A 16,065-nucleotide genomic window follows, 5' to 3' on the forward strand; every position below is an offset into this window, starting at 1 on the left:
ACTTATTTTTGTTTCAGAAGCGACCTGACCATCACAAGCGACAGCTCAACCAAGTGGCTTTCTCATCACGTGGCAATGCGCAGCACCGCACGCTCGCACGCTCGCTACTTAGCGTCTAGGTAGGAGGGAGGTTAAGGGTTGCTGCACTCGTTGTTTTGCAGTTAACTCTCGCACACGTCTGCGTAGTCCGCTACGTAAATTACTTTTTAAAAAAACACAAAGAGGGCAGGGAGGCGGGGGGGGGGGGTGTGTGTGACGTTCCGACATTGATGAAGGGGACGATTTCACGGTGCAGACTTCTCAGGATGAACGCTTAACGAGAGGAAATGAGCGCTGCGCCCCGAGTGAAACATTTTTTGTCGCTGTAAATTTTCTTATTCCGAGCGAGGTTCGCTTCGCTGCGAAGGAATAAAAAGCGCGCGGCGCGGCGAGCGGATGTGACGAATGGATTGTCAACGCGTTCCTGCGGCTCATTAACAAAGTTACACGTAGCCAACTTAGCTGCAACTCACCTCCGTAGAACCACCACCGCCGCCGCCAGCACCGCGAGCACAACCAGCACAACCGTAATCACGAGCACAACCAACAAAGACAACAACACCACCACCATCAGCAAAGATCCCCGGCATAGCCTTAACAGACTGTAGGAGCAAGTGCTGTTGTTCGCGAGGACCTGTGAAGGCCGGCACGGCACACCACAAGGATGGGCGACCAGCACTACGCCCGGCCACCTTTGTCTCCCTAGTCGCAATATTTTCACACGGCATCAGATAGTCATTAGAGGCTGAGTCGACCTAGGTGAGGCCCACGACCGGTTCAGATGATCATCACTGGGTGTTGGGTTCGTAGCGCAATGTAGCGCTAACCGCTGCGCCACCGCTCCCCATACAAAGCATTGGCAGCGCCTCCACCACGAGCAGCAGCACCCGTGCCACCTGACCCGTCAGTTGACCTCTGCACTGTGGGAGGGACGAATGACAGCGGCCAAAGGAGATACCGCGTCCACGGCTGCTGCTGCTGATGATCATCATCATCATCACCCAGACACCCAACTCCCACCCATCATCATGATGATCATGATGATGATGATGAAGTTATTTACATGCACGCCGCGCGCCGCTCCCGAGTTGGGCGTAATCGTCGTGAAAATGCGCTCGCGTTGTGACGCTTTTAGTAAATCCACCGTGGCGCCGCATTCATTCCAGCAGTAGCAGCAGCAGCATCATCATCATCTTCATTGGTATCCGCGCGCTGGCGCGTGACACAGGGAGCCGCATTTGGTTGACACACTCGGCGTAAATGCCGTCTCGTGAATCGCGCGAGTAATTGTATTTGGAGGTGAAAACGACCCCGAGTGAATTTCCCTGAGTCCTGCTCAGCGCCGGCGAGCTCAGGGAGTGGGGGGTAGGGAAGCTAATTCCGACAGCTTTCCCCTTCTCAAACCACCCACACACACACACAACTCCCACCCACCCAGCAACCCATCCACCCACTCGCCCACCCATCCACCCACACGTTTCCCCAACACAGAGACACCGATCCACCCACTCAGACAACTCCCATCCACCCACCAATTCAACCACTTACCAATTCAGCCACCCACTCAGTCATCCACCCACCAACCCAAATCACACCCACCCACACAGCCACCCACCGACCAATTCACCCGCTCAGCAACCCACCCACTTATCCAACTCACACCCACCCACCCATCCACCCCAACCCTGAAGGGGTTCTAAATGGACAGGCACCTCACTCCCTCTTCCCCGGTCCCCCCGCCTCCTCCCACCTATTCACACCTCCCCTCCTCATTTACCCCTCATCTGCAGGTCCATCACGTCCCGGATCCCGCCGTCTTATCCGAGCCACGCCGACACGTGGTGGGGGCGGTCTAACCGTGGGGGGGGGGGGGGGGTGCGGGGGGTTAATGTCTACGCTGAATATGCCCTGGGTCGCTGTCAGGCCGGACGTGACTACCCCCCACCCCACACCCCCCTCTGGTCTAGACGAGCGGTGGCTGATCCGGCGCCCGCGGGCGACTCGAACCGATGCGTGCAGACCCGGGGGCTGTCCCCGCTCTCTCGTCGGTTGAAACTCGCAAATCAAAAGGGGAGGATCGAGGGGGGGGGGGGCGGCAGATCGGCGGTCGTTTGTTGCGCGAGTTTGAGCAGTCGTAGTAACACGGGTGTGGGGGGGGGTTTAGCTTCCTCCAGCCCCCTGCGACGCGATGTTGCTCAGCCGCATGTGAGCTGCAGAGCAACGAGGACAAACAGCCACCGCGAAGTGGCCTGCGCCAGGCTAGGTGCACTTTGAGGCTAGCCGCGTGGAAGTTTTGCGAGGCTCGCAGCCGGCAAGGAGGTCGCGACGGGACGGACCCGCGCAGGCGATGCGGGTCGACCGACTGAGCGAGGTGACGGGTGGATGCGCCAACCCGCGTTGCACAACTGTTGCCAGCTAGCCGCGTTTTAGCCGCCGCCGGGCGCTCCGCCCGTTGTTGTGAGCGTCGTTCCTCCGCCCCCCGTCGCAGCTGTTGCCCTCCTTGCTGTAATTGGGGGGGGGGGGGGGGGCAAATGCCTCCAGCTGCCCGGTAGCGTCCTCCTCATCCCTACTTCTGCATCCTCCTCGTTCATCCACCCTCCTCCCTCCCTCATCCCCCCTTCTCCTACCCCTCCCCCCCTTCCTCCTCCCCTTTAAACCCCCCCCCCTCCCCCCTCGTCCTCCTCTTGCTCCTCCACAGAGGCCGATCTGAATACCCAGCTACACACGGCAGCCTCGCCCACACACACGCACGCACACACACACACGCACACATACACGCAAACACGCGCACACACACACGCACACACACGCACGCACACACACATGCACACACACACGCACACACGCACACACACATGCACGCACACACGCACACACGCACACACGCACACACCAACACACACGCACACACACGCACACACGCACACATACGCACGCACAACCGCACACACACATGCACACATACGCTCGCACACACGCACACACGCACGCACACACCAACACGCACGCGCGCGCGCGCGCACACACACGCACACACGCACGCACACGCACGCACACACACACGCACGCACACACACGCACACACACACGCACGCACACACGCACACGCACACACACACGGCAAATCTCCACAGCCATTTGTTCCCGTCCATGGCCCCATTATTCCATTATTCATTACCAGCACCCACGAGCAGCTCAAATGTATACGGTGGGGTAATGATCCGGAGCACCATCATCATGACCCGCGTCATTACGCACTCTGGTGTCGCTGAGAACGTGAATTGTGTAAAGGGGAGGTCATGTGAAGAAAAAAAAGAAAACGCTTTACCTATCGCGGGGGAAAGGAAAGAACAAAAAAAAATGACTCCCGGACAAAAATTACGTTACGGTTTGCGTCAAATAAATTACACGCCAGGCATTTAACAGCCACGTGACAATCCCCCCCCCCTACCCACCCAGCCCCGCCCCCCCCACTCACTCAGACCCGCCCCCACCCACCCAGCCCTGGGCCCCCACCCAGCCCCGGGCCCCTACCCATTCACTCAGACCCGGCCCAGCCACCCATACACTGAGCCCCCCACCCACCCAGCCCCAGCCCCCCCCCACCCACCCAGCCGCGGACCCCCACCCACCCACTCAGCCCAGGACCCCCACTCACCCAGCCGCGGACCCCCACCCACCCCCAGCCCCCCCCCCAGCCCCCCGCCCTGCCGATCCCCCCACAAAGTGTGCGCAAATGATATTCATCACGTCGCTTTGGGGATAATGGTGCGAACGAAAACTGTACAAACTTGAATCGAGCAACAGACAAATACAGACGAGACGGTGAATTTGGGACGGTGGATGCGTCGCGGTGGATGTGCGATGGGGTACATTGGATGGTGAATGTGGGGGGGGGGGGGAGTGAATATCGGACAGTGAATGTGGGAGAGTGAATATTGGATGGTGAATGCGGGGGAGTGATTATTGGACAGTGAATGTGGGGGGGAGTGAATATTGGACAGTGAATGTGGGGGGGGGGTGAATATTGGATAGTGAATGTGGGAGAGTGAATATTGGATGGTGACAGTGGGAGAGTGAATATTGGATGGTGAATGTGTGACGGTGTGGGAGGGTGAATATGCGACGCCAAGGAATGGATTGTCTGAATCGAGGCGAGTCGTTGAATTCGGGCCGACTGGGTGAGCTAACAACGCAAGCCACCCAGAGCGAGAAACGAGAGGCGCTGCAAAATGTGACGGCAAAAAAAAAAAATGAGACCCAAAATGTAATTAACGACCGATCATTGAATCGAACCGTGGAGGCCCCTAATCGGGACGATCCATCGAACGGCGGTGCCGGGTGGGACGGATGTATCTCCACACGCCGACAATTTATTCATTCGCTTCTCCAGCGTGCGTTACTTCACCTTGTTTTGTCGAGAGATGAATTAAGGGCACGTGTGTCGGGTCAGCCACCAGATGGGGCAGTGGCAGTGGCTGAGCTTTCTCCGACTCCCTCCCAGGGCCCCTCTCCCCCCCTTCACTGACAAGGCAATTATTCAGCCCACGAGCCAAGGGGGTTCACTTGGTCGGTACCACCTGGGGTGACAATTTTTATTCAAGTATGCACCATCGGCGGCGTCTATCCATGGGCAGTGTCCACCATGGGCAGATAGCTTACAGTACAATGCCCCCTTTAATAGGCACGCTTCACATGTATCAGCATATTGCGTAGACGGTTAATGTAGCATTTATGTGGGTTTTTTCCTGTTCTGAAATTATATTCTCTGTCAAATAGCCACAGTTCTTTCCGTGAATGACTGTTTTCCATTAAAAGAAAAAGCTACCACTGTCAGATTGCTATCATATATAATTGTGATCTAGAGGTTTCATTATCCCAAGAAAGAATTGATAACATTTGCCACCCTGAGCGGTACCGATACAATATTTTGGGCCGTAGGCACTGTCATCATCTCTATAGCATTTACAAAACTGTTCGGGTAAGGCTGTTTCCTGGGCTATCCAACAAAGAAACAACAACAGCAGCAGCAGCAACAAATACACATTCAAAACTCAATCTTAATAGATGTAGGCGAAGATGTATCTCATCGTGGTTAGATAACGGTCCGCTGAAGCAGATCTCATAGCGCTACTTCAGAGATGTATTTAAGTGACCTCTGGTCCATACGGCGAAGGGGGAGGTGGGGGTGGCACTCATTTGACCAATGGCGGAGCCAGGATTTCAAGGTAGGGGGGAAACCCCTCCGGCAATTAAAAATTATCGGAGTTGTTAGTAAGTCAGGACTTGTCCCTTGATTTTTATTCGATCGAGGGTCGAATTCGAACCGTGTGTGATCGGCATCGCGCTCGCTGGCGGTGAAGGCCCTCTGGGAAGTCGTGTGCTGTTTACGCAACTGCGCACAATTCTGTGAGTCACTTATAACCGCTTTGCCGTTACTTATTGACGATTATGGACTCCGACTATTGTCCTATCATCACCTCATAGAGTCCCTAGCACGTAATAGTATGCTACACAGTGGCAGTGGGGGTCGCAAAATGCCGATGAATTACTAATAAACCCCAATGAAATTAGGGATTTCGATCGGATCATTGGGGGGGCACGTGCCACACCCCCCCCCCCCACTGGCTCTGCCAGTGCATTTGACCCGCCTTGGTTGCCTCGTGAACGTTAAACAAAAAACAAACAACTCAACATTTTGATTCTCAGAGATGAAACGTATCCAGATTGTGCGGTTTTTGTTTGTTTGCGCAGTCGTTCTTGACCGGGCTGAGCCCATCAAACGCACCGCGCTGGAGAAGTCAGTGCAAGCCATTGTGGTCGGGCGGCTAAAACCCAGATTCGAACCCAGGCTCGTGTCTATCGGTGGCCGCGTCAGCGCCTTCTGACCTCTGAATAACCCGACCCTCCCTCCTCCTCCTCCCCAATCCCATGCATCCATTGTTAGTGGACACGCACCGCCAAGATTCACGATAGAAACGCATAATCAAGACTCGGCCCCGAAACCAGCCCGTTATTTACACACACAATAACAGCACAGATAAAGATCCCCCGTATAGCCTTGATATACTTTTGGGGCAAGTGCGGTTAATGAGCACATATGAAGGCCGGAACTGCACAGGAGGGGGTGGGCGGCAAGCACCACGCACGGCCGCCTTTGTCTCCCCCGGTGGCGATGTTTACTACACACCGCACCAGGTACCGTACTCATTTTGAGACTGAGTCGACCTAGGGGAGGCTCAGGACCGGTTCAGACAATCGTCGCCGGTGTTGGCCACGAGCGAGAATCGAACTCGGGTCGCCGGGTTCGCAGCGCAGCGTAGCGCTAACCCCACCAACTACGCGACCGCTCCCCCACAGAGATTAAAAACAATGCGCAAAGACGCACACGCAAACAACACGCGCGTGCGAGCTAGAATCGTATAAACAAACAATTGGACGACGGAGTGACCGCATTGGATTCCGCCGACGGTGGCGATCCGAGTTCGATTCCCGCTCACGGCCAACGCCAACCTGAACCGCTCCTGAGCCTCCCCGCTAGGTCGACTCAGCCTCAAATGAGTACCTGGTGCAGTTGCGTAGTAAGCATCACCAGCGGGGGAGACAAAGGCGGCCGGGCGTGGTGCTTGCCGCCCACCCCCTCATCGTGTTGCCGTGTCGGCCTTCATATGTGCTCGCTAACGGCACTTTCCCCAACGGTCCGTTAAGGCTACACGGGTGGATCTTTGTCTTTTGGTGGTGGTGTTGGTGGCCGTGGTGGTGGCCGTGGTGGTGGCCGTGGTGGTGGCCGTGGTGGTGGTGGCCGTGGTGGCCGTGGTTGTCCGCGCGCGTTTTGAAATGAGCGCGATATTTCAGCACAAACCGCGGGGAACAGCGCATCCCGTCGGCGCGCTCGCGTTAATTCCACACCGCGTCCATAAATATTGCAAACATCGCTCCGGAGCGGACGCAACAAAAAGGCTTCGCCGTGCATTATTTATCGCGGGAGTGCATCTTGAAAACACACATAAATGGGCCACATTAGAGTCAGCCGCTCATGCAGATGTACTTTTTTTTTGTCGACAGCTTAATTCGGACCATTCGCCTTCTTCACGCTGCACCATATTAATGCCACCCCCCGAAGGCCGCAATAGCTCGTCTCTCTCTCTCTCCGCTCCTGTTACAGCGAATGTAATAATGCTGCTGCCGCTGCTGCTGCTGTCCTTGCTGCTGCTATTGCTGCTGCTGCGTCTGCTGCTCTCACTGCTGCTTCAGCTGCTGCTACCACTACTGCTGCTGCCACTGCCGCTGATATTACTGCTATCACTACTGCTGCTGCTACTGCTGCTACTGCTGCAACTACCCCGAGCTACCATTGCTGCTGCTGCTGCTACTACTGCTGCTGCTGCTGCTGCTGATATTACTGCTATCACTACTGCTGCTACTGCTGCAACTACCCTGAGCTACCATTGCTGCTGCTACTGCCGCCGTTGCTGCTGCTGCTACCACTGCTGCTGCTACCGCTGATATTACTGCTATCACTCCTGCTGCTGCTACTGCTGCTACTGCTGCAACTACCCTGAGCTACTATTGCTGCTGCTACTGCCGCCGTTGCTGCTGCTGCTGCTGCTACCACTGCTGCTGCAACCGCTGATATTACTGCTATCACTCCTGCTGCTGCTACTGCTGCTACTGCTGCAACTACCCTGAGCTACCATTGCTGCTGCTACTGCCGCCGTTGCTGCTGCTGCTACCACTGCTGCTGCTACCGCTGATATTACTGCTATCACTCCTGCTGCTGCTACTGCTGCTACTGCTGCAACTGCCCTGAGCTACCATTGCTGCTGCTACTGCCGCCGTTGCTGCTGCTGCTGCTACCACTGCTGCTGCAACCGCTGATATTACTGCTATCACTCCTGCTGCTGCTACTGCTGCTACTGCTGCAACTGCCCTGAGCTACCATTGCTGCTGCTACTGCCGCCGTTGCTGCTGCTGCTACCACTGCTGCTGCAACCGATGATATTACTGCTATCACTCCTGCTGCTGCTACTGCTGCAACTACCCTGAGCTACCATTGCTGCTGCTACTGCTGCCGTTGCTGCTGCTACCACTGCTGCTGCAACCTCTGCTATTGCTGGCGGCTTACACACGTGGCACCGTGGAGGCAGTGGCGAGTGTTGGTGGGTCACCGCGCGCACGTTGTGTGTGTCGAGGAGGTGCCCGTGCCCTGGCTCTGCCAGATGGAGGCGGTGCAGCAGACTCTGTGGGATCGAGTGTCTCCCCTTTCGCGCATGCACGTGTGCTCTCTCCGGGCGCTCGGGTATTCTCCCACGGGAATAAAAAAAAGAGACGTAAATTAGCTGAAAACACCCTTAAAATAAAAAAAAGCAAATGCGGCATGATCTAAATAAATAAGTAATATTTAAAAATATTTTAAACACGCTTTAATGAAATGTATCGTACCAGTAATGGCAAAAACTCCACAACTCCAGGAAGTGGCCCCGAAGCTTGCAATGACGTAAGGGACCGTGGTCATTTACAGCCAACGTCAGTTGAGCGTGGACAATTAGACCCAAGCTGAAACATAACATAAATAATATGGTTTAAATGTTTTATTTTTAATGAAAGAAAATAGCATTGTCATCAGTATGACATAAGTATACCAAGTTTGCAGTAGATACCACATTGGGAAGTGGGTTAAAATTGAGTTACAAGATTTGAGGATACGACAACAACAACAGAAAGAGTGAGTTAAATAAAAGCGTGTAATAAAAACTATAAACATGTTTTGTATTTTTACCAGGTAAGGCCCACTGAGCTACATAGCTCTTTTTCAGAAGCGACATGGCCACAAATGATAGCTCAACGAAAGTGGCTTATCACGTGGACATTTATAACACTCTAAACGCACGTCGATTCTAAATGTGGATGGGAAAACCCGGAGGACCTGGATAAAAATCCACGCGACCACGGTGAGAGAGACACGCAAACTCCACAAATATACAGCAGCAGCAGGCGTCAGGGTCGCGATCGAACCCACGACCTCCTGCACACCAGGCGAGGTAGTTAACATCTCCTAGCCACCGTGACGCCCTCTCTTCCTGAAAAATAGTCCTTGGACAGATAGTGACTTTCCTGAGTCAATCATTCATTTGTATTTATCAATAAACTGCAGCTGTACCCGTATAACTCTGTTGTCAATCCACTGCTGGATGAGGGCCTTCCCCCATGGCATGCGGGGCGTGGGGCTTATTGGACCATACTTCACCACTCTGGTCAGAGCGGGTTGGTGAAGGTGGGCAGCACAAACCATGTGGCGTGCAGAGGTCAAGGCACGTTTGACATAAATTGTGCCAAACAGCTCAATTGGAAGAACACTGCAATCACCGCTCCCTGCTGAGCAAATCCCGCAGGATATGCGCGCGATAGCTGTGCTCTAGGAGAGCTTAGATCTCCAATAGCTATGATCTCCAATAGCTATGCGCACGACAGCCTTGCGCTGACGCCTACTGCAGGCTTGGGGAGCATAGGAGTACAGCACAACGATGGAACGCGCCGCACCCCCCCCCCCCTTCCCTGCACACGCGGCATGGAGAGCCCGCAGACAGCTGCCGTGCACGGCGGAATGCCCCCCACGACCACCACCACCACCAAGACCACCACCACCACCACCAACCACAACCACCAACCACCACCACGAGCACCAACCACCACCACGACCACCACCACCACCACCAACCACGACCACCAACCACCACCACTACCACCAACCACCACCACGACCACCACCACCACAAACCACCACCACCACAAACCACCACCACGACCACCACGACCACAAACCACCACCAACAACCACCACAACCACCATGACCACCAACCACGACCACCACCACCAAGCGCCTCGTCTCGGCTCGACCCAGCTCGCCTTCGGAGACTCTGCGACGAGAGCGGGCGGATTCGGGGCGAGATTTGTTGGTAGGCAGCCTGGGGAGGTGGGTGGGGGGTAGTGGGGGTAGTGGTGGGAGTTCGGGGCGAGGGATGGGGAGAGGATTTAAATGACTACCGCGGAATAAAACCTCGCGGAGTCGAGCGCGATCCGTCTGTCTGCCTGTGGCAGGTGGTGGAGCCATTACCCGCGTAATAAGCGTGAGTGTTACACGCCGCCCATGCCTCCTCTGCGTGGAGGTGAGAAACACGTTGCAGATGATAAATTGCTGTTTTGTTTCGGGGGGCGGGGGCGGGGGCGGAGCGGGTGGAATTGAACTTTACCGAAATAAAATATACGTGTAACGCCATTGTTTTTTTTTTGTTCCTGGGTAGTAAGTGTTACTTTCTAATTGCTTATGCCTCAAAAGTACAGAAACGGCTATTATTCCCCACAAACTTTGCTTTTGTGACCAGGACACAAACGTAAAGTTAATAATCCACTCCATTAATAACACTGTGTAACATTGGTAGGTGGTGGGGGAGGGTAGTTGGTGGGGGGGGAGGGAAGTTGGTGGGGGGGAGGTGGTGGGGAGGAGGGAAGGGGAGGTGGGGGGAGGTGGTGGGGGGTAGGGAAGGTGGTGGGGGGGGGAGGGCATTACAATTTTCAACAACCCAAAACTAAATTTAAAATTACGTCAACCGGTCGCCGGATTAAACCCCCTCCCTCCACCACCCCCAAAATAGCTGTGAAAGCCGAGACGTCACGATAGCGCCCGAGAATGTAAAAAAAAGGTTGACAATAAATTGTTTGGAGTGACAAGCGACAAAAAAATATATGGGGAAGTGTTCTCAGTAGTGACAGCCACCTTTCCTCCCCCGTGCCCCCTCCCCACCCACCCACCCCCCCCCCAACGCTGAACTTGTGAAAGTGTTCGAATATCAATGCGAGCAGGCGCTGAATCATAATCCCCGCGGAGATAGAAACTCGTGGCGAACAGCGAGAAGAGGAGGAGGGCAGCAGCAGGAGCAGTAACAAAATAAATATATAAACCTCACCACGAGTCATCAATAAATTCAGCAGCGAAATAAAAGCAAGTGGCTCTGTGTCCGGTAAAGCCTCACGGCTGCATCTCCAGGCGCTGTGGGTGCACGGCGTGCGTGCGCGTGAACTACGGAAACGAGTACCTGGTGAGGTGTGTAAAGCATCACCACTGGGGAGACAAAGGTGGCGGGGCGTGGCGCTGGCCACCCAAACCCCTCTCGCGCGCCGTGCCGCTCATTCGTAGATGCTGCTACTCGCTAACAGCATTCTAGATTTGAAGCTTTCGTGACTGCAAGGAATCATATTCTTAGGTTTTGTCGGTAAAGTCACGTAGGTAAAACATCAAAATGAATGAAAATAAAATAAAAACAAAACAAAAATCACGACGTTTCGGAGGCAACGGTCCCACCTGATGACGGAGACTTGTGTTGCCTCCGAAACATCGTGATTTTTGTTTTTATTTTATTTTATTTTCATTAATTTTGATGTTTTACCTACGTGACTTTATCGAAAAAACCTAAGAATATATCGCTAACAGCACTTGCCCCAACAGTCTGGCAAGGCTATAATAAGGGGGGGGATCTTTGTCTTTATATCAGCATGGGTCCTATATTGTCACATTTGACGCAATTCCTTCCCAGCAATGATGACAGAATGCATCATATCAGGACAAATTCGTGCGCCAGTTCGCGTTGTTGAACCAGGAGATGAACTCAAGTGGCCGGGAGGAGTTGCTGTTTGCAAGAAGATTGTCCATACTCTTTGTTTTTTTCGGTAAAGTCACGTAGGTAAAAAATTCAAATAAATTAAATCACGACGTTTCGGGCGCAACACAAGCGTCCTCTTTCAGGTGGGGACAACTTAGCGAAAGCACACCGCTTAAGCTTAAGCTGATTTAATTTATTAAAAAAATTTACCTACGTGACTTTACCGAAAAAACCTAAGAGTATGAATCCTTGCAGTCACGAAAACTTCAAATCTAGAATTATAGGTCACCAAAAATGACGAAAAACAAAACGTCAAAAGTACAAATCGGAACCAAAAAGAAAATGTAACAATCACGGCGATGACGAATTTCTACTTAGTTTTGCACACACGTAATTCCCTGCGGCGAAAATCGGTTCGGGCAGATGACCTCCAGATTGAAAACGGCTCAAATTACAGAACTAAGCTACAGAAACGTTAAACGTTCAACAGCTATGGGCCGCGAACATGTACACAGACGAAGATGTGCGATGTCAAATGCAATTGCAAGCGAGGTTATCATAAAGAATTGCAGTTCTGCATCAAATTGCGATTTAGATGGAAGAGTATCCAAGGTCGTTTTAAAGCGAAGGCATTCCAAGCGGTTGGTGCATGAATAGAAAAATGTGCTAAGTGAACATGTGGGTCTCTGTATACGCGAGTCTGTGGGACTTCGTGCGAGTCTGTGGATCTCTGTGTGAATTTACCCGAAGGGATGGAAATTCCAGACGCTTTAAGACATGAACTGATAATGAGTGGGACCCGTGTGAGATTTTTTTATTCATATTTTTTGGTTCTTTCGGTAAAGTCGCGTAGATAGAAGAAAAATGAAAATAAAAAATAAAGTGAATAGAAATAATAATAAAAAAAACACTCATGTAGACTGTAGCCTGGTTCTTAATCGGCGTGAGTGTACTGGCAGTCTATTATGTAGACTGTAGCCTGGTTATTAAGTTTGGTGAGTGTACTGGCAGTCTATTATGTAGACTGTAGCAATGGTTATTAAGTTTGGTAAGTGTACTGGCAGTCTATTGTGTAGACTGCAGCAATGATTATTAAGCTGGGTGAGTGTGCTGGCAGTCTATAATGTAGACTGTAGCCTGGTTTTTGAATTCACTAAAGCTTCATTGAGCATCAAGACAGTTTTTTTGTTGTCAGAAGGGTCCTGCATTGGGATGTTGGGGCCGATAATTTTTTTTTTGTCCGAGAAGAATTTATAGAAGCCGGGAGGAAACCTCACACACTACCCATTTACTAGGAGACATCACTCACGCAGTTCCACGAAGACGAGCTCCCGAACCTTCCTGCTGCGTTGCCTTCTCCGCGCCACCGCCGGAGGGAGGGCCCAGCGGTTCCGCGGCGCGTGAAGCCCGCTACGATTCTCGACACCCTCCGCAACGACCTCCCCTGGCCACGAGAATTGCCCACCACGGTTCAACTGGAGATCGGCGGAGCCAGCACCCGTAGTTCGGCGGGGTTGAAGGGACGACCCGCGCTCGATTCGGAATCGTGATTAGGCGCGTTGGTGCCCGGTGTTGCCCTGGTGCAGTTTACTCTCTCTCACTCCCTCCGCCGCCCCCCCCCCCCCAGGTTAATCCGTGCGACCAGATGTGAGTCCCAGCTGCTACCTGGAGTCTCGAGGGGCAGACGCGGGGCCGGTAATTAGGCGAGCGAGTGCACGAGGGAGGGGAGGGAGGAGATGGGGAGGAGGGAGGGAGGACATGGAGAGGAGGGAGGAGAGGGAGAGAAGGGGGGGGGGTATCACGAGGAAGGAGGATGGCGTAGGTGAAAGGGGAGGGAATTGGAGGAAATAGAAAATTATGGAGGGTGGGAGGAGAGTGGAGGGAGGAGGGAGAAGAGGTGGGATAGAGGAGGGTGAGGAAGCATAGGAGAGAGGGAGGAAAGAGAAGGTGAGTGGAGCGAGGGGGAGGGAGGAGGTGGGTGGGAGGCAGGGGAGGGGGGGTGGAGGGGGGGGAGATGATTGCTGTAATAATCTGGCCGCTGCAGTGGCGCGGGGCGGGGTCATCAGTGAGCGGAGTCGGGTGGAATCAGCCGCGTCCGCTCGCAAATTAGCGCACGTGCGTTCGGCGCGCCCAATTAATGCGCACCGCCCCCCCCCCACTCCGAGGGGCGGGAGAGGCTGTGGTGGTGGGGGGGGGTGAGCGGAGCGGGTGAGTAACTGTGCCACAGTCAGTGAGCCGGCACCGCTGGGAGCCTGGGTTCAAATCCCGGCTTTGGCCACCGCCGGTGACTCAATCGGCATTGCAAGCGTCGCGAGTTTGGTGGTCTCAGTCTGGTCGCCGTTGACTGGACATACAAAACAAAGATCCCCCCGTATCGCCCGAACGAACCGTTGGGGTAAGTGCTGTTAGCGATCACACACACACACACAAAACCTCCATCACATTCAATCTCATTTTTCAAATGCATTCCGCTAACCCAAAAAAAAAACAATGATTTCGGGTTACAATGATTGTAAAAAAAAAAAATTGGCCAAATTCGCCACGCGATGAGCGCGCCACCAGAGACGATTGAACGAAGCGCCGGGAGGAGGGAGGGGGGAGTGGGGGGGGGTTCGGGTTTTTTTCTTGCAACGCCCGGGCCGCCACAGGGTGGTGCACCGCTCTCTGCGAACGCCGCCGCGAGTGTCGAGCGATCTCATTCATCCTCCGCGAACAACACGACCATTTGGAATTGAAGCGGAGACGGAGGAGCAGGGAGGAGAACGAGGAACAGGAGGAGGGAGGGAAGGAAGGAGGAGAGGAAAAAGAAGGAAGAAGGATGAGGAAGAGGAAGAAGACGGCGAAGAACGCGAGATTGGGAAGAAAATATATTAAAAAGCGACGCACGCACACAAACAACAAAGACAAAGATCCCCCCCGCCCGCCTAGCTTTCACAGACTGTTGAGGCAAGTGCTGTTAGCAAATGGCACCTATGAAGGCCGGCACGGCTCACGTGGCCAGCATCACGCCTGGCTGTCTTTGTCTCACCAGTTGCGATCTTTACACACGCGCACACACAAGACAACGACAAAGATCCCCCGTGTAGCCATGAACAGACTGTTGGGGCAAGTGCTGTTAGCGAGCACCTATGAAGGCTGGCACGGCACAAGAGGGGGTGGGTGGCCAGCACTACTCCCGGCCGCCTTTGTCTCCCTAGTGGCGATGTTTACACACCGCACCAGGTCCTCATTTGAGGCTGAGTCGACCTAGGGGAGGCCCAGGACCGGTTCAGATAATCGTCACTGGTGATGGCCGTGAGCGGGAATCGAACTCGTGTCGCCGGGGTTCGTAGCGCAGCGCGCTAACCGCTACACTACCGCTACCACACACACGTGCACGCACACACACACGTGCACACACACACACTGTCTCGCACACACACTGTCTCGCACACACACACGTGCACATACACACGCAGGCTGGCGACGATCGCACCGCACGTCCTGTGAAGGTTGCGCGGGGTTAAACGGGGAACCGCGTGGCATTTCCAACCCCCCCACCTCCTATCACCGTGGCCTTTATCTCCGAGTAAATGCCACACAGACTCCACGTACATTTAACCCCTCTGTTAACGACCCCCCCCCCCCCGCACAGGGTTCACGGTTAAGCCCGCTTGGAGGGAAAGGGGGGGGGGGTCGACAGGTGGAGTTGGGGGGGGCTGCTACGCCTGGAGGAAGCAGCAGCAAAAGCAGTGAGGGTTGGTGGATCACGCCGAGATCGTCGTGAAACTTCCCATTTCAATGAAGCTTCAGCGAAACAAAAATCTCACGCGGTTCCCACTCATTGCACGCACGCGCTGGCTCTTGCCAGGAGAAGGCGGTAACAGCAACGGTGTGGACTCCCAACCTGTTCCGTCTGTATGGGATCGAGTGTTGCCCCCTCGCACGCGTGCACATTTTTTCGGGTGCTCCGGGTTTCTCCCCACACTGGTCGATATAATCGCGAGATATGTTTTTGTAATTGTGTAATGACGACTTGGCACACTTCTCTTGAAATGGCACTTTATTGAAGACGCGTTCACTTGACATCAGGCGGAGACCCCCCACGTCTCCCGCGCGTCTCCCCGTTATATACCAACACGAGGCCACGCCCCCCCTTCTCGATCATTCCCGTAGCCACCAGTCCCTTCGCACTCGCAGCTGACTCCCCTGCCATTATCTCCCGTAGCCACCAGTCCCTTCGCACTCGCAGCTGACTCCCCTGTCATTACCTCCCGTGGCCACTAGTGCATTCGTACTGCAGGCTAACTTCCCTGTCATTACCTCCCGTGGCCACTAATCCCCTCACACCGCATACAGGCTCCATTGTCATTACGTATATATGTAGAG

The 16,065-nt window shown here is 54.0% G+C and overlaps 1 protein-coding gene across 1 annotated transcript in view; it reads left to right on the top strand.

Annotated features, from left to right (window-relative positions):
* Positions 1-13,915: 13,915 nt before the first annotated feature.
* The window catches only part of CRYBA1 (crystallin beta A1), a 48,968-nt gene continuing 46,818 nt past the window's right edge, over positions 13,916-16,065 (top strand). Inside the window, exon 1 of the mRNA XM_078595260.1 lies at positions 13,916-14,092. The gene's annotated coding sequence lies outside the window, so the exon portion shown is untranslated. The remainder of the gene's footprint in view (positions 14,093-16,065) is intronic.

The sequence above is a fragment of the Lampetra planeri genome, chromosome 6 (assembly GCF_965212315.1).
Source record: "Lampetra planeri chromosome 6, kcLamPlan1.2.h2, whole genome shotgun sequence".
Classification (NCBI taxonomy): domain Eukaryota; kingdom Metazoa; phylum Chordata; class Hyperoartia; order Petromyzontiformes; family Petromyzontidae; genus Lampetra; species Lampetra planeri.